The sequence below is a fragment of the Mauremys reevesii genome, linkage group 7 (genome assembly GCF_016161935.1).
Source record: "Mauremys reevesii isolate NIE-2019 linkage group 7, ASM1616193v1, whole genome shotgun sequence".
Taxonomy (NCBI): domain Eukaryota; kingdom Metazoa; phylum Chordata; order Testudines; family Geoemydidae; genus Mauremys; species Mauremys reevesii.
In genome coordinates, this window is record NC_052629.1 from 77,455,806 (window position 1) to 77,475,202 (window position 19,397).

At 50.2% G+C, this 19,397-nt stretch overlaps 1 protein-coding gene across 1 annotated transcript in view; it reads right to left on the reverse strand.

Annotated features, from left to right (window-relative positions):
- The window catches only part of GNAI2 (G protein subunit alpha i2), a 228,151-nt gene that overhangs the window by 124,461 nt on the left and 84,293 nt on the right, over window positions 1-19,397 (reverse strand). The gene's annotated exons all lie outside the window — the stretch shown is intronic.

A 19,397-nucleotide genomic window follows, 5' to 3' on the forward strand; every position in this document is an offset into this window, starting at 1 on the left:
AGGAGAGATGTCAACACCAGTCAGCATCTCCTGGGTCCAGCCCCAGCAAGAGTCGCCCGACTTTTCTACTTTGCTTTTGCCTGTATAACTCTACTGCAAGATGGCTGGCTGGTTCACCCTCCCTGGAAATGGTTAGTGCTACAGAGCCAGCTGCGGTTAAGGTTGCTCTGACAATCCGATATTGACCGTTCCTACAGCGTGCAACAGACTTTGCACCAGTCATCCTTCATGGGTCAATGGGTGTTCATTGGACTTGGGTTGTCAATTTCCCCTCTTCCAGCAGCAATGCTCTTAGACCAATACATTCACACCAATCATGGGAAAAGGAAAAGTCATTAACAGTTGCCTTACAATCCTAGATTCATGGGCCACTGTACAATATGTTATTGACTTCTGTTGAGGTGAAGTCAGATTTAATAACCCAAAGGGAAAATGTTAGCCAAAGCTAAGCTCAGGTCAATAGTAATGTCAAGGGACAACAAATCCTGATGTTCACTGAACTACACAGTCCAAACATGTATCGTGTCATATGTTCTCCATGTATAAATCTACTTTCACGTCCCCTCCCATTCACAAATTCAGGCCATAAATTCAAAGGTTTCTAACCACCAGAGAACTGAGGTTCCAGAGCAGTCTCCCAACGGGGGAAAAAAATCTTAGTTAGCATTAAGAGAGAGCAGGATAAATTTCTGAGTGAGACTGTGTGACGGGGATTGCTTAGGAGGGTGGAGGGAGGGTCTGCAGCCCTGGGGGGTCTCTTCTGGTTTATGTCTTATGTTCCTAAAATCCCATGTGTCAGGGCTCTGATGGCTTGCCCTGTCACCTGCAGGGGTCGGGAAGGGATTTCTCCCTCCCCAATGTATTCCATCTGCTTGGGCCTTTTGACTCCTTCCTCTGAAGCATCAGAGTTGGCCACGGCTGGGGATGGGGCAGTGTACCAGACGGCCAGTGCTCTGAGGTGGCACTGAGCATTCTCTTTCTCAGGTGCTTGGCTGGCAGGTTCTTGTCCACATGCTCAGGGTCTAACTGATTGCCATGTGAGAGGTCAGAAAGGAATTTTCCCCAATGTCAGACAGACAGCAACTGAGGGTGGGGGAATTCACTTTCCTCTGCTGCTTGTAGGTCCAGGTCACTTCATGGGATCATCTGGGTATCTCTGACAATCAATCCCCTGATGTTGCAGGGGCCTCGGGCATTGGTGCACCTCAATCCCTCCTATTCTCTGCCTGTGGCACAGAACAGTCTCATCTCCTATTGGCTGTAATACATGGGTCTAATTTGGTGGTTGAATTTAGTGTGCGGAGGCTGGGTGGTGCTGGTTGCCTGTGATAGACAGGAGGTCAGACTAGATCATCTGGTGGGCCCTTCTGGCCATAAACTCTATGACTACGAAACTCACAGCCCACATGGCAGAGGACTCAGGTGGAGCATGTAACCTGCTCACAGAGAGTAGCATGCTGCAGGATGGAGGGGCCAGTGTCCATGCAGGATGAGTAGAGGAGTCAGACAGGGACACCATGGAGCATTCGGGTGGCACCAGGATGCAGATGAAGCACAAAAGACCCCACTGGAGATGCAGAACAAAGAAAGCCCAGGAAGCTCCCTGGCATTGATACTCTGGGTTCTGGTGAGGTCAGAAGGTTCTGAAGGTTGATTGCATCATCTCAATGCCTCCAGTGGAATGAGTCCCTCATGAACAGTCACCAGTCTATGCCATGTCCTGCCTTGACAACTTTTCAGCTGAAATACTCACTAAGGACAGGGAAAGCTGGAGAATCAAATTCCCAGGACTACCTGCAGCCTAAGGACTACGTTTTGGGGAGTGCTCACTTCGTTTTAACCCTATCCCCCAGAGCACACTAGCACCAGTATGTTCAAAAGGACTTAAATAGGCCAGTATATGCTGCAAAAAGTATGCACCTTGGAAAGGTCTCTCTCCCGGGGCTTGCCATGCTGAGTAATCCTGGCTTGAAAGCCCAACATGAAAAGTTGCTGTCACAGCCCAGCAAATCACATCTGCCAACACTGACACATCCTAACACCTAAAGGCCTAGTATATTTGTTCAAACCGCTAGTACATTTGCTCAATACTGTTTGCTTGCTTGCTTGCTTGCTTGGATAGCAGTTGAAAGATTAATCTCAAGACTGCTTCAACCTCAGGCAATCCTTGGAGCCCCCCTAAAAACAGGTGATGATTCTTTACAGTAGGTGGATCAGGCAGCCAGCCAAACACAATCTGGATGAACTGCAAAGATTCTAAGGGTGAAGAGATGCATAGGGACACATGAAACCCAGCATGGGAACAAGACTTTAAAAGTACAAAGGCCAAACAAACAGCAACAAGTTTAATTCAAACAACTGACTGCCTTGGTTCTTTTTGCTGAGCTAAATGTGGGCCCGGCCACAATCCAAATAACGTTTTCCAAGTCAGGGGAGTGAACACATTTCCTGCCCTGAAGAGTTTACTATCTCAGTTACTACTTTTAGTGTTGAATGCCCTGAACAATTTCTGCCCATAGTGCCAATGCCCCCCAGTATCCTAAAGAGGAGAGAGGAAAGAGATCTATTCGGTCCCATCGATGCCATTTTTCAGGGCTGGGTTATTTCCAGGTGTGTATCTTCCAGTGTAGAATCCAGTCCAGTTTTAAGTGCTCTGAGCCATGGGGTTACCATCCCAATCCTTGGGAGACCATTCCAGAGTCCAATGGATCTCAGGTCTTCTTCCTGATCTTTAACCCACACTGTCTTTCTTGGTTTTAGCATTATCCCATCACCCTGGATAAATCATCATTAATATTAGTTTAGAAAATTCAAGTAAATTTAATCAACTTCACAATTATAATCGGCATCAATAAACATATGCAGCCCACCAAGTGTTCACCTACTTCTGTTGCATGCACACAGCAGTCTGTTCTTCGATACAGACTTGTAGAATTCATTCCATCCTGGAAACTGACTAGCTAAGGTAATTTTTTGTATTGAAGACTTTGTTGTAGATATTTTCCTTCTTAAAAAATATATTTAAAAGATCATGATTTGGGGGCATTTTTACGATTTCCGTGCCCTCCATGAAGTCATAATTTCAGGGCTGCCCAGAGGATTCAGGGGGCCTGGGGCAAAGCAATTTCGGGGGTCCCTTCCATAAAATAAAGTTGCAATACTATAGAATACTATATTCTCATGGGGGCCTGGGGCAAATTGCCCCCACTTGCCCCCCCCCCCCGGCAGCCCTGCATAATTTATCTGTTACACCTGAAAAATCCCTTTCCCTCTTCAGTGTTTACACTCTTAAAAAAACAAACAAACAAAAAAAAACCCAAACCACACATTTGCAGAGCTGTGTCTAATCCCCCTAGGCACCACTTTGCCCGGCTATGCATTTAGCTCTTTAAGACCCTGTGATGTTATTGATATAAATGGGGACTATATAGAACATGGGTTGCAACCAAGGTCCTGTAGTGGCTCCAAACCTTAGACACCTTAGATGACCCCCTTTACCTAAGACCAGGTTAGGGGTTGCTGGTTATGATTATGCGGTCTGTATGTCTGTGTATCATTTTGTAGTTGGAGTTATAAGTATTGGCTCTGTACTGTCTGTATTTTGTATTATGCTCTGCCTCTGGGAAGTGTCCCAGACAAGCTGATGTTAGCCCTGCATAGCTGGCTTGATGGCCCATTAAGGGCCATCAGCTACACAATTGACCCATGGAGAGAAGGCAGACACGCCTTGTGACTCAGCAAAGTATGCAGAAACTTGTCCATGTGACTGCAAACTCCATTTTTGCTGTAATTTTCCACCGTGAGGACAAAGGGATACTTACACCTGGAAAAGTCTATATAAGGCTGATGCATCATCTCCATCTTGTCTTCAATCCTGCTTCTGACCTCTGGAGGGACTTTGCTACAAACTGAAGCTTTACACAGGGGACTGAACGACCCATCCCGGTGGGGGATGTATTCCAGAGACTCAATTTGAACCTGCAGTTTACTCCATCACTGCTGCAAGCCTGAACTAAGAACTTTGCCATTACTGTATGTAATTGATTCCATTTAACCAATTCTACCTCTCATCTCTACCTTTTTCCCTTTGTAAATAAACCTTTAGATCTTAGATTCTAAAGGATTGGCAACAGCGTGATTTGTGGGTAAGATCTGATGTGTATATTGACCTGGGTCTGGGGCTTGGTCCTTTGGGATTGAGGGAACCTTTTTCTTTTATTGGGGTGTTGGTTTTCATAACCATTCATCCCCAGGACGAGTGCACTGGTGGTGATGCTGGGAGACTGGAGTGTCTAAGGAAATTGCTTGTGTGACTTGTGGTTAGCCAGTGGGGTGAGACCAAAGTCCTTTTTGTCTGGCTGGTTTGGTTTGCCTTAGAGGTGGAAAAACCCCAGCCTAGGGCTGTAACTGCCCAGTTTAAGCAATTGGTCCTGATTTGGCACTCTCAGTTGGGTCCCGCCAGAATCGCTCCGTCACAGACCCCAAACCAGCAAAGCACTTAAACAGTGCTTTAGTCCCACTGAAATCAATGGGTTAACTTAAGCATGTTCTTCAGAGCTTTGCTGAATCGGGGCCCCAATCTCTCCTCATGACTCAAGCTTCGCAGCACTTGTGTTGCTCTTTCCTAAACACCCCCCAGTTGATCCATGTCCTTGGAACTGAACACAACAGCATAGGTGCTATATACGCAGGGCCACACATACTGTAAGCCAGGACGGGACCACACTCCACTGCAACTACTAAATTCGACAGCAACATTTATTCTATTGCTAAGTAACATTCTTCACTCTTTGCTACCACTGCCCCCACACTCCGCCGACACCACTGCCGCCCCCTCTCGGTCAGTCAGAAAATACAGCTAAAATTCATCAATGATTGTTTTCAAAGACGTGGGTTTTTTTTATTATATTGAGGCAGCTTGACCCGTTCCCAGATCTTTGCTCCTTAGGGTGGGTCTACCTTATGGCAGCATACAGAGTACAGATACTGCACACCCAACTAGCAGGGATATAACAGCAACTATATGTTAGGCACTGCTTAGGCGAGTAGAGACGCCTAAACCTTACGGTATATACTCTAGAGTCTACACAGCTCTACACACCCAAGCAGTCCCCACAAGTCTACATTGCTAAAAATAGCAATGTACCATTCCACTGCCTCCCTACTGCAGGAGCCTCTCTCTGCTGCTGGAGCCCTTCCCCACTGCCTCCTCATGCAGGAGCCTTTCACTGCCACACGCACAGAGCCCTGCAAATCTATGGATATCCACTTTATATCTGCGGATATCTGAGCACCACATTCGCAGATGGATGCGGATCCAAATATTATATCTAGAGCCCTACAAATCTGTGGAATCTTTATGTCCACGGACCATGTTTGCAGATCAGATGCAAATTTTATATTCACGCAGGGCTCTACACATGCGGCTACACACCACAGTGAGCATGGACACAGCCTGCCTTTCTCTGTGGTGTGTGACTACATGGACCCTACGCACTGCTGCAAGCATAGAGAAAGACTGAGATGTTGCCCAGGTAACCCAGCTCAGAACCTCCTTCCCCACCATGTGTCAGGGAAAGGGAAAAACAGTAGCTGGCTGACAGACTCACCACACTTAAGTCCCTGCACTGTTCTCCCCACTGCCTTGCTTGGCAGCGTACACGTCCAGCTCCCTTTGCTTCCAGACTGCAAGCTGGGTTCTAGCTCCCCAACTCCCTTACGACAGGGAGCGGGGGCTGCAGTCTGTAAAGGGTTAACAGGTCCCTGCTTGCCCCTAGCTGCAGGGACGGGAAGCTGGGTCAAAGGGGAACTAAGTGCAGAGGAGTGCCCTCTGCTCTCCTGGCTGTCCACAGCAGGGAACGCCTATGGGAATTATGCCCAGTTTTGATCAATGGATTTGCTTCCTGTTCTGTCAACCATAAAACAAGCCCTGAGGAAAAGGCCTTAAAAGACTAACGCTTCCTCCCCGTCCCCCTCCCTTCCCCCTGGGGTGATGAAAACCCTCACTAGCTGACACCCCTGCTGCCTGGCTCCACAGAACAGTGCAGGGAGCATGCATTGCAAATCCAATTAACTCCTTATTATGGGGAAAGCTGGAGAGCAAGAGGCAGCTGCAGGTAGGTCCCAGCAGGGCAGGGAGACAAAATGAGTGCCAGGCACCTGGCTGCAGTAAAATGCCAAATTCCAGAGCAGAAACATTGAATTGCACAGTGTCGTAGGAAATGCCAAATCCAGGGGCCCCAGACCCTGAGATGAATAGGACAGTTCACACCTCTTCAAGCCATCTTTTCATGCTGTCTGCAGATTCAGGCAGGTGAGACTACATGGCTTTACATGAAGGCCATGTTTTGGAAGTTCTCTCTGAAGCCACAAGGACAACTGAAAGCTGAGATTCTACAGCACAATTCTGCACCATGGTATTATGGACTGCACAGGGCCCTGTTTATAGAGTTCACTGTGTGGGTATTTATATTTGCACTTTGCCCTGTGCTTCTATACCTTGTGCCACTGCAGACATGTGTAAGTGATCTGCAAAATGAGGGGTTCATCAAATGGGGATACACCAAAAGCAAAGCATACACGAAGACTTCTTGGGCCCTGCACTGCATTTCATCATGGTAGCAGCGGCCCCAGTTTGCGAGCACATGGTTGGAATCCTACGGAGGGAAGGGGAGAGATAACTAGGAACTGACGTGAGAAGAAGTGACAGTAAAACTGAAACAGGCATGGAGCATGGGAAGACGACTTGGAAATGCAAATAGTTGACATGCAGGCAAATCCATTATCCTCCATCTGATACTGATTTTGCATCAAACACACATGTACACATATCCCCTAAGCTACTCACCACACTGGCTGGCTCTGTGGAGCCAGCTCCTGACCAATAGCATGCCCTCAAGTCTACATCCTAAGCCACCATCCTAGCCCCAGCAGTTTTCTTGAAGAGCCCGGGTTCTTACTTTAAAAGTTCCAGGAGGTCTCCATAATTAACCGATTGCAAATAAATATGACTTCAGAACAATGGTTAGCTGTAAACAAAGGAATTTAAATGATACAGTGAGGGGTTTTGCACTCCTATGTATGCACACAAGCAAAGAAGCTGAAATGGTTTAAAAGACCCACCATTCACCTTTATAATGCTCTTTTATAATTCATGTCCCTTCAGTAATGTATCAGTTTCTTCCACCTCGTGTGGTGGTCTCTCCTGGCAGTACATTCTCCCCTGAACTAAGAGCTACCTATAATTAAACAGATTTGCAGAAGAGCAGTTTCTAACCACGCACGCATCTGAAGAAGTGAGGTTTTTTTACCCACAAAAACTTATGCCCAAATAAATCTGTTAGTCTTTAAGGTGCCACTGGACTCCTTGTTGTTTCTAACCACAATCAGCCAGCAACTTTAAACCTATGGCATAGAAAAGTATTTCCTTTGAATGTGCACTTAAATCTATGGTACTCATTACCACAAGCCAGCACTGAGACTAAAAACCCAGCAGGATTCAGAAGAGGGCCAGACATGTGAGGCCATCCAGGAAAGGCAAGAGTTCTGGAAGGAAAATTAACACCCCCAATTCAAGGCATATGAGGGAAAGTGAGGGGTTAAGAAAAAAAAAACTCTCTATGGGCAGGTTATTCCACCACTGCGCACTACAGGGGTCTTGGACCTTCCACTGAAGCATCTGTTGCGGACACCTCCCAAAGACCAGATACTAGAGTAGAGGGACAGTGGACCATCCCCATTTTACAGATAAGGAACAGAGAGTTTAAATGACTTTACCAAGGTCACAGAAGGAGCAAGGTATTGAACCTCAAACTAGTATCTTACCCACTCACCCATCCTTCCTCCCAAGGAACACAATGGTTTGTGACACACTAAAGATCACATCATTCAGTGACGAGAACAGGCTTGATCAGAGGCAGAGGAAGCTACCATCGTTTGTGAAGTACTTTCAGATCCTTCTGGACAGGAAGCTAGAGAAAGATACTCCATTCTTTCAGAAGAATGTTCCCCACTTAACATTTTATCCTGATCTTACCTCCTCCAGCTGGCTCTCTTCCCACCATTGTTACAACTGGATGACACTGTCCTAAACTGGTAGGCTTTGTACACAACATTCCACCACATTTAATATCAACATCTCATTTCCAAACAAGCTGCATTCATGAATAATGCATCCTAGCGAAAATCTGCTACTGGTAAAAAGAATTAAGTGGCTCAAAGACCAAGTGGGTAATTATTGTGGAATAAAAGCACTTCTATTCCGGAAGAGTATGTCCACAAACGCTGACTTATACTTATAGAACTATAAAAGAATCATTCTTCTGGAATAGCTAGTCCAGGAAATTTCTCTGAGTGGACAAGCCCTGAGACAGACAGACATGGAGAGATCTCAAGCTCAATCAATAGTGGTCTCAAACATATCAAGGATTGAGATGCAACAGCACAACCATAACTCTGAGAAGCAGCTTGGTCTAAAGAGGGAGAACACTGCTCTAGAAGTCGGGAGACCCAGGTTCCACCTTGCACAAATCACTTCAACTCAAAACGCAAAAAGATTCCAAAGAAAAGAAGGCAACAGCTGGATAACTTCTGAATTCATTTACATTCTAAGCAGCAGGGCAACTTCTGCTGATGACAACGCATCATCCACGGTTACTGCAGCAATACATCACTTTCAATATGTCAGCAGAACACAGGGCCGGAGGCATGAAACACATTAGTTGCTACAAATCCGTTACATGTTAGAGGCAGTATTGCAAAAGGATCACACATCCTGACAGTTATTTAAAAAAAATAATCTTCTGAGGTCTACATTTTGATTAACAATCTCTCGACAACGCATCGGGTATTTGGAGGTTTTAACACCCTCAGCTATTAGGGCTCCATTGAAAGATCATTAACTGATGGCTAGTATAAGAAAAATCACAGACTAGAGCACAGTAAAATCCAGTTTGCTCGACTAGGCAGTTATTTGGCATTGCAACCACACTGTGTAAATAACTGCACTCATTACAAACACAGAGAGAAGATGGATTTTTAAATGGCTTCAGTACACCCCTGAGATCGGGAGATGGGGGAGGGAACGGTAAAGTTCAAACAAGCAGCCTGCCTCTTCAGATGGGGATGGATGGAATAGCCAACAGGCAAAACTGATGAGTAGATGGAGGGTTCTGCAGAGTCCTAGAGCCAGCAATGTATTGGAGCGCTTTCAGGATTTCAGTTTAAAAACAAGTTAGCTGTTTGTTATGCCATCGCTAAACACTGAAGCAGAGGAAGGAATAGCCTAGCGGTTATGGCACAGGAAAGAGAGCCAGGAGACACTGTGCACCTTCCCTGTTCTTCTAGAAAGCCTCTGTGCAACTTCAGATAGGGCAATTCACCCCAGGGCCTCAGTTTCCCTATCTGTAAAATGGGGATTATACTATTTCCTCCACTGCATGGGGGGATTGAGGTTTGATTCGTTAGGGCTTGTGATGCGCTCAGATGCTAGAGTGATGATACATTTATATATGTAGGCTGGCCCACTAATACACATTCAGCAATTAGTTCTACACTTACGTAATTCTAGTGTCAAACCTGCATGGCTAGGAGTGCATTTAACACCGATGGTTTTTTTCCAAAAGTGGTTTATTTCCTGCAGCCGCAGCATGAAATGTGGTTTAATAACTTGCAAGAGGAGACTCCTTCACAACAGCAAAGCAATCCAGCACTCAGATCTCTCTGTAAAAACAGCTCCATGGACTTAACCATCACCCAAACACAGGTCAGCTTTGTTAAGAGAGCTCTGGTCTGAATGGAGCTCAGTTCAGGTCTGCCCAAACTGGGGATAACAGCGGTGATGCTAGGCTAGCATAGAGATGGGAATGGAGGGAATAAGGCTTTCAGGAAGGCTCCAGCAGCCCATAGCATCATACAGGGTAGGCCCTGGGTTTCATCTCCTTTGGAAGGCTTTCAGTTGGCTGAGATATGGAGCTGTGCCACAGGTGGGGCTGGACAAGGTGGTTGGAGAAGGGATGATCGGAAGAGCTCCACAGCCCCGCTCATGAAGGAAGCCACAGACGGGTGGGTGAGGAGGCCAGAGGAAAGATGAAAGATGGCACTGATGGCAGGGCATTGAGTGACCTGTTGGGGACAGGGCACAGCAGGCTGCCAGGAGAACTATTGCAGCATGAGACTCCCCAGCTGTTCTGATGGCATCAATCAGAAGGAAATCTTCTGGAATAAAGGTCTGGCAGAGGGAAGGAGCTGCAGTTTAGCTGAGAATTTTAAGCTCTGCCAGGACATCATCGTATTTACTTCATGCCATAATGCAACACCTAATCTATAATCCATGCACACACACTGGTCCTTGCTGGCTTTGGACTGGTTGGCTCTCAACTGAATAACCTGACCCACAACTCCCCCCTGCAACCCAATAGGGTACCTAATCAGTAGAGCCCAGAGTAGGCTGGGCCCACCTCACAAGCTAACCACCAAGAAAGAGAGGTTATTTTAAATCCAATGTGCCTATGTTTAGCTATTCCACGTGTTCCTGATCTTTCAAATTGCTTTTTGCACCCAAGAGATTATTTGCTAGAACAAACGCGTCCCTGTGGGGCACACGAGGTGGGTTGCTTCAGAAAGAGTCCGACAGCAGCGCAGAGCCCAGCCCAAATGACAGTCCCCAGCACTGTGATTGAGGTCAGACAGGAGTAGCACCTTGTGTTTAAAAGAAGCCTTGCACAGCACTTAAAATGGACTCCAAATGACTGATGGCAGAGTTGACCCATCACATGAGATTACCGGGGGGAGGGGAGCGGGAAAATAAAGATTATGCTAAAATTAACCTGTCAAAACACAGGGAGTCATTCAACTGAGAGATGTCAGCTGGGAAAAATGCACCGCAGCAGGCAGATGCTGACGCAGCAGCAGGACAGCTACAAAAGCGCTGACAAATCGCTGATGCTGGAGATTATTGCTGCCATCTCCATGTGCCAAGGCTTTGCCACTACGACTACAGCTTTCCTCCTGCTTGGGGAAGGGTCTTGTCATTAGGCCCCACGCCAGTGCTGCTGCTAGAAGAGTCAATCACACTAAGGGTCCACCTACACTGCAATCAGAGGTGTGACAGCAACACATGCAGGGATACTTGAGCTAGCTTTCATAGACTATCAAGGTTGGAAGGGACCTCAGGAAGTCATCTAAGTTCAACCCCCTGCTCAAAGCAGGACCAATCCACAGACAGATTTTTGCCCCAGATCCCTAAATGGCCCCCTCAAGGATTGAACTCACAATCCTGGGTTTAGCAGGCCAATGCTCAAACCACTGAGCTATCCCTTCCCCACCCCACCCCCTTAAATCTAGCTAGCTCAAGAAAGCATAGCAGCGAAGGCTTGGCAACATGGACAGCTACACATGCTAGCCCCACCCAACCAGGACCCTGGGCACATCCTCCCGAGCTAGCACTAATCTAGCTAGATCAACACTAACTCCTAGAATCATAGCATTGGAAGGGACCTCAGGATGTCATCTAGTCCAACCCTGTGCATGTACAGTCCTGCAATCACACCTCCAACCGCAGTGGAGACAGACACCAAGAATGTCTCACTGGACTTGGCTTGTATGAAACACTCCTTGATCTGCTTGGTCTGGGTGGCTTTATGAAGCCTGGAGAAGGGGCACCCTTAAGCAAGACAGGGTTTCTTAGGAGCATGTTCTGCAACTCAGCAACCTCAGAACTGGGCACCCAGTTTCTGGGAACTTTTAACCTCATAACTGGTTCTAATTCCTTCCCTGCATAGGGGGAACAGGTGGCTAGGCCAGCCTTGCTGGAGACCTCACATGCATGACAAGGCCTCTCTGTGGGCTCTTTTCCTAGCAGGGTTTTATTCTGTAAATATACTTGCTAATTTGAGCATATCAATCCCCAGAGCAGGCGGTGGTTGTCTCAGATCACTTTGTACACCAGGAATATCACCCCAAAGTGTATGCTCTTTGGGGAGGATGTTATTTGCCTGTTATGCAAACAAGCTGCCACTCCGTTGACTGATGAGCCTGCACATCACATATGAAATGGGCGTCCACACTATGCCCAAACCAGGGCCATTGGCCACCCTCTTTAAATGGAACCACAGCTTGCAGAAACTAGACCCAGCATGCAATGGTCCCAGTCACTGCACTCCACATGACAACTGCAGCATTGTAGAACTCCCCAGGGCTTGCATTCGGCTACTCCACCTGCATTTTAAACTCTACTTCTAAGTAGCAGAGCATGGCTTAAAAGGTCTTCATGGTGGTTCAAATCACAGCATGGAAGGTAGGTGATCGCATCAGACCTGTAACCTATAAAGTGCTGGATATATTCACTGCTGGAAGTAGGATTTGTTTTTCAACACTTAGGGCCAGCTCAGTTCCTTAAATTACTCTTAAAATTTAAGCAAACTGCAATTGCGAGGCTCACATCCTCCAAGACACTAGCTTTTGTTCTGATGCTGGCTCTCAGAAGAGGGAATTGAGTTATTCCCTTAACCCCCCAGAATGCAAATCAGGAATATGTACGCTTATTGTGGTGCAGGGGGAGGAAATTCCACGCACACTGGGAAGACACTGCTCAGCAGATTTATAGAAACCAGCTTTCATCTTAAAGACAATAAAGGTCAGGCCAATCCTAAAAGCTCTGGAATCCGAGATACTCGTGTCTTCAAGCCAACGGGGAAACCGTTTGAGCTGCTTGGCAATGACAGGAGGCTAGTTTCATTCCTGGTCCAAAGGCAAGATCCAAACCGAATAGTGATGAGGTTTCAAAAGCCCCAGCCAGACAAAGATTGAGGGAGAATAATCCAGCTTTGTGTTTTTACATGTTTTACTGCCGCCAGCGGAAGATGGGCCAGCGTGTGTCAAATCAGAAATGCAGAGTTTGCCAAGGTCAGGACAGCACTAACCCCAAAGCTATATTTATCTCGACATCCAATCTTTACTATTACAGGCATGGCATAGTTTCCATGACATTCACAGTACGGGGGGAGCTTCTCTAACCCCCAACAAAATAAGGGGAACTTCTAAATGAAAAATGTAATCACCAGCTCATCACGGATGGGACATGACGGAGCCAGCCCAAGACTCCATTGATTAGAACCGCCTCCATGGCTGCATGCCAAGGAAAGTGCCATGGCCTCAGAAGATGATTGTCACACAGGAGACCATTCATCCCACTGACTTCTCTCTCAGGAGCCACACAAAGCCATATGAGGGATTCCACCAAGCCCATTTTTGTATACGAGAAGCCCCAGGGACAGACTACTGACCACAGTGCTTTCCTATAGACTGGCAGCCTATTCTTCTATGTCTCAAAGATCCTCCTTGGCCTCACGCACTCAAAGCCCCTGTAAGGAGGCCAGCTGCTGGAGAGAGCTGTCTCTTCCACAGCCTGCCCTGCCTCTCAGATCTCAGCCTGTTTAGGGATCTTGGAGTCATTGTCAATAGTTTTCTGAAAACATCCACGCAATGTGCAGCGGCAGTCAAAAAAGCGAACAGAATGTTGGGAATCATTAAGAAAGGGATAGATAATAAGACAGAAAATATCATATTGCCTCTATATAAATCCATGGTATGCCCACATCTTAAATACTGCGTGCATATGTAGTCGCCCCATCTCAAAAAAGATATATTGGAATTGGAAAAGGTTCAGAAAAGGGCAACAAAAATTATTAGGGGTATGAAGTTCTGGAACAGCCTTCCAAGCGGAGTAGTGGGGGCAAAAGACATACCTGGCTTCAAGACTAAGCTTGATAAGTTTATGGAGGGGATGGTATGATGGGATAGCCTAATTTTGGCAATTAATTTGGCAATTGATCTTTGATTATCAGCAGGTAAGTATGCCCAGTGGTCTGTGATGGGATGTTAGATGGGTGGGATCTGAGTTACTACAGAGAATTCTTTCCTGGGTGCTGGCTGGTGAGTCTTGCCCACATGCTCAGGGTTTAACTGATCGCCATATTTGGGGTCTGGAAGGAATTTTCCTCCAGGGCAGATTGGCGGAGGCCCTGGAGGTTTTTCGCCTTCCTCTGCAGCATGGGGCATGGGTCACTTGCTGGAGGATTCTCTGCAGCCTGAGGTCTTCGAACCACGATTTGAGGACTTCGGTAACTCAGACATAGGTTAGGGGTTTGTTCCAGGAGTGGGTGGGTGAGATTCTGTGGCCTGCATTGTGCAGGAGGTCAGACTAGATTATCATAATGGTCCCTTCTGACCTTAAAGTCTATGAGTCTATAATTCATCAGTGCTGCCTCATTTCCTCCTCTACCACCAGGAACTTCTGCTCCGCTGTGCTAATAAATGGGAATGTAATAGGAAGCCAGTTTCTGCTCAAGCTTCCAGTGCTGCCCAGGAGCCTCCAAACCCTCGACCTCCCCGAGAATCCTCTGCTCAGCTGGGAATGACTTCAGCAATTTCCCCAGAAACCCAAAGGCCAGCACTGTCTTGGATAAACTATATGTCCAAATCTGCAACATGGAAACAAAGGTTCCACCCCGTAGTGCTTACTGATGTGTGCTGGGTGGGACATGGAATCTTTATAGGCCCCACTTCCATAAAAGAGATGTGAGAGATCGTGCTAAGACTGTGGAGCGGACACTGGGGTGCGTGCTGCACTTTGTGTCTCCTCTGAGAGTAGCAATCTGGTCTCTAACATCCCAGAAAAGACGGTTACTCACCGTAGTAACTGTTGTTCTTCGAGATGTGTTGCTCCTATCCATTCCAATTTAGGTGTGCGCGCCGCGCGTGCACGGCTCTCCGGAACATTTTTACCCTAGCAACTCTGGCGGGCTGGCTGGCGCCCCCTGGAGTGGCGCCTCTATGGTGCCTGTTATATACCCCAGTCGGCCCGTCCGCTCCTCAGTTCCTTCTTACCGGCTACTCCGACAGTGGGGAAGGAGGGCGGGTCTGGAATGGATAGGAGCAACACATCTCGAAGAACAACAGTTACTACAGGTGAGTAACCGTCTTTTCTTCTTCGAGTGATTGCTCCTATGCATTCCAATTTAGGTGATTCCCAAGCCTTACCTAGGCGGTGGGGTCGGAGTGAGACGTGGCTGAGTGTAGGACTGCTGAGCCGAAGGCTGCATCATCTCGAGACTGTTGCACCAACGCATAGTGGGAAGCGAAGGTGTGTACCGAAGACCAGGTGGCCGCCCTACAGATGTCCTGGATGGGGACATGGGCCAGGAAGGCGGCCGAAGAAGCGTGCGCTCGGGTCGAATGAGCGGTGAGGCGGCATGGGGGGACGCGAGCAAGCTCGTAGCACGTTCGATTACATGACGTCACCCAGGATGAAATCCGCTGCGAGGATACCGGCTCGCCTTTCATGCGATCGGCGATTGCCACAAACAGCTGGGTCGAACGCCGGAAGGGCTTCGTCCGGTCGATGTAGAAAGCGAGGGCCCTGCGGACGTCCAGGGTGTGGAGCTGCTGCTCACGAGGTGAGACGTGCGGCTTCGGGAAGAAGACCGGGAGGAAGATCTCCTGGTTGAGGTGGAAGGCCGACACCACCTTGGGGAGGAAGGCCAGGTGCGGTCGAAGCTGCACCTTATCCGCATGGAAGACGGTATACGGGGGCCCGGCCGTCAGGGCGCAGAGTTCCGAGACTCGTCTGGCGGATGTAATTGCGACGAGGAAGGCCGTCTTCCAGGTGAGATAAAGCAGAGAGCACGTGGCCAGGGGCTCGAAGGGCGGTCCCATCATCTGGGCCAGAACCAGGTTCAAATCCCAGGTCGGGGCAGGACGACGTACCGGCAGGTACAGACGGTCTAGACCTTTAAGGAAGCGGGCAACCATCGGGTGAGAGAAGACAGACCGACCTCCGATGGCGGGCCGAAAGGCCGACAGAGCCGCCAGGTGCACCTTCAGGGAAGAGATCGCAAGACCTTGACCTTTCAGGTACCAGAGGTAGTCGAGGATGGTCGAGATGGGGACCAAGAATGGGTTAAGACCTCGCTGGTCGCACCAGAGCACGAAGCGTTTCCACTTCGCGAGGTAGGTAGAGCGCGTCGAAGGCTTTCTACTTTCGAGCAGGACTTGATGCACCGCCGACGAACAACCCCTCTCTGCGTCGGTCAACCACTCAGGAACCAAGCTGTAAGATGCAGCGACTGCAGGTTCGGGTGACAAAGCCTGCCGGGGTCCTGAGTGATGAGGTCCGGCCATAACGGAAGGGGAATGGGATCCCGAACTGACAGCTCGAGCAGCAGGGTGTACCAGTGCTGTCTCGGCCAGGCCGGAGCAACGAGTATTACGCGGGCCCTGTCCCTCCGAAGCTTGAGTAACACTCGGTGTACGAGTGGAAACGGGGGAAACGCGTAGAGGAGGGGACCCGTCCACGTCAGGAGGAACGCATCTGAGAGGGAGCCCGGAGCTCGACCTTGGTACGAGCAGAACCTGTTGCACTTCCTGTTGACCCTGGAGGCGAACAGGTCTATCTGGGGAAACCCCCACCTCTGGAAGATTGTGTAAGCCACATCCGGGCGAAGGGACCACTTGTGGGAGGCGAATGACCTGCTGAGATGGTCGGCCAACGTGTTCTGCACCCCCGGCAGAAAAAACGCTTCGAGGCGAATCGAGTGGGTCACGCAAAGGTCCCATAGGAGCATCGCTTCTCTGCAGAGCGGGGAGGATCGGGCTCCGCCCTGCTTGTTTACGTAAAACATTGCTGTAGTGTTGTCCGTGTACAACACTACCGCTACAGAGCGGTCCTGCAGGTGGGCCCGAAAGGCGAGACACGCCAAGCGGATCGCTCTCAACTCCCGGACGTTGATGTGGAGGGAGAGCTCCTGGGCCGACCAGAGACCCTGGGTGTGCAGGTCGCCTATGTGAGCACCCCAGCCGAGCGCCAAGGCGTCTGTGGTCAGGGTGACCGACGGGCGAGGAGGGCGGAACGGGACCCCTGCGCAGACAACCTCCGGATCCAGCCACCAGGTGAGCGTCTGGAGAGTGGGTTTCGTAACCGTAACCACCATGTCTATGGGGTCGTGGTGGGGGCGGTACACCGATGACAGCCACATCTGGAACGGGCGAAGCCGCAGCCTTGCGTTCACGGTCACAAATGTGCACGCCGCCATGTGACCCAGCAGGCGCAGGCAGGATCGCACCGTCGTTGAAGGGAAGGCCTGCAGGGCCCGTATGAGCGAGACCATCGTCTCGTGCCGAGGACGAGGGAGGCAGGCTCTGGCTAAATTGGAATCGAGCACCGCTCCTATGAACTCCACCCTTTGTGCTGGAGTTAGGCTGGACTTCTCGGCATTGATAAGCAGGCCTAGTGAACGGAACAGATACCGTATTTCGGTCACCTGAGCTGCTACCAGTTCTTGGGAGCGACCACGAATCAGCCAGTCGTCGAGATACGGGTACACATGTATCCGACGACGGCGGAGGGCTGCGGCCACGACTGCCATACACTTGGTGAACACCCTCGGTGCGGTGGAGAGGCCGAAGGGCAGTACCGCAAACTGGTAGTGAGCTTCGTTGACCACGAAGCGCAGGTAGCGTCTGTGGGGGGGGGTAAATTGCCACATGAAAGTATGCATCCTTCATGTCGAGGGCGGCAAACCAGTCTCCCGGATCCAAGGAAGGAATGATGGTCCCCAGGGTCACCATACGAAACCTGAGCTTGCACAGGTGTCTGGTGAGCTCCCGGAGGTCCAAGATGGGACGAAGGCCTCCTTTCGCCTTGGGGATGAGAAAGTATCTGGAATAGAATCCCCTGCCCCGCCTGCTGCGAGGCACCTCCTCTATAGCACCCATGCTCAACAGAGTCTGGACCTCTTGTAAGAGGACTTGCTCGTGAGAGGGGTCCCTGAAGAGGGACGGGGAAGGTGGGTGGGAGGGAGGGGGCGAAACAACTGCAGGCGGTAGCCGTGCTGGATGGTGTTGAGGACCCAGCTGTCCGATGTTATAGAGCACCACGCCTGGAGGAAGCGGGAAAGGCGATTTGAAAATAATAGGGATGGATCCTGGGGGGAGAGGGGCGGGCCGTCCTCGGGCGTCCCATCAAAAGGCCGGTTTCGGGCCCTGAGGGGCCCTGGAGGGGCCCTGGGTCTGGTTACGCCTACCCCCCGACGGCCTGCGGCGGTAGGTGGCCGTCCGGCGATTGTTAAATGGCCTAGACCTGGCCTGGGTGAAGGGCCGGTAGGGCTGCTGCCGAAACGGCCGTCTCTGGGTGGCCGGCGTGTGCATGCCCAAAGTACGGATAGCAATCCTCCCATCCTTCAGGGTCTGAATTCTCGAGTCCGTCTTCTCTGAGAAGAGACCCTGTGTATCAAAGGGGAGGTCCTGGAGGGTGTATTGTACCTCCGGCGGCAAGGTGGAGGATTGCAGCCACGCAATACGCCGCATGGTTATCCCGGAAGCCATAGTTCTGGCTCCTGAGTCAGCGGAGTCCAAGGCTGCTCGAATTAAGGTCCAGGAGGCCGTCCTGCCCTCGTCCAGGAGCGCCGAGAATTCCCTGCGGGAGTCTTGCGGGATCAGCTCCGAAAAATTTGCCCAGGCACCCCAAGATGTTAAAAGTGTGGGAAAGGAGCGCCATTTGATTCGCTATGCGGAGCTGAAGACCACCCGCTGAATAGATCTTTCGCCCCAACAGGTCCATGCGCCGTGACTCCTTAGATTTTGGCGCAGCGGCCGGCTGCCCGTGCCTCTCCCGGTCGTTCACCGATTGGACCACCAGAGAGTCCGGGGTTGGGTGCACGTACAAGTACTCGTACCCTTTGGGCAGGACGGAATATTTCCTCTCCACCCCTCGTGCCGTGGGGGGGACTGAGGAAGGCGACTGCCAGATTGTAGCATTATTCCGCTGTATCGTGCGGATAAAGGGCAGTGCTACTCTCACGGGGGCCTCCGCTCCGACGACATCAGTTACTGGGTCATCGTCCTCTGTGACCTCCTCAATGGGCAGGTTAATAGCCTTTGCCACACGGCGGAGAAGGTCCTGGTGTGCCTTTAGGTCAATAGGCGGGGGTTCGGATGGTGTTGCCCCCGCCACCGCCTCATTGGGTGAGGAGGACGAGGAGTGGCCTGGCAGCACCTCGTCAGATGTCTGCTCTGCCCTTGGGCGATCAGCCGCCACGGCCTCCTGCCCCACCGCCGGGCCTTGAGGCGAGTTGGTCTTTCCCGTTGGAGGGGGGGGGGGCTGCTGACTGTGGCCTCCGGCACCGAACGCTCCGTACCCGCCTGCCTCGGCGGAAGGGGGGGCCCTCGTTCATGATGGGCCCAGGGAACCCAATATCCCCAGTGTTGGGGTCCATGGTCCCGACCTTGCGACTCTGCCCTGAAGTCCACTGCACTGCCCTCAGGGGAAGCGATGGAGGGCTCACGAGAGGGCCAGGGAGGAGCAGAGGCGATCCCCGAGCGTGCGACCGATGCCGGCGTCA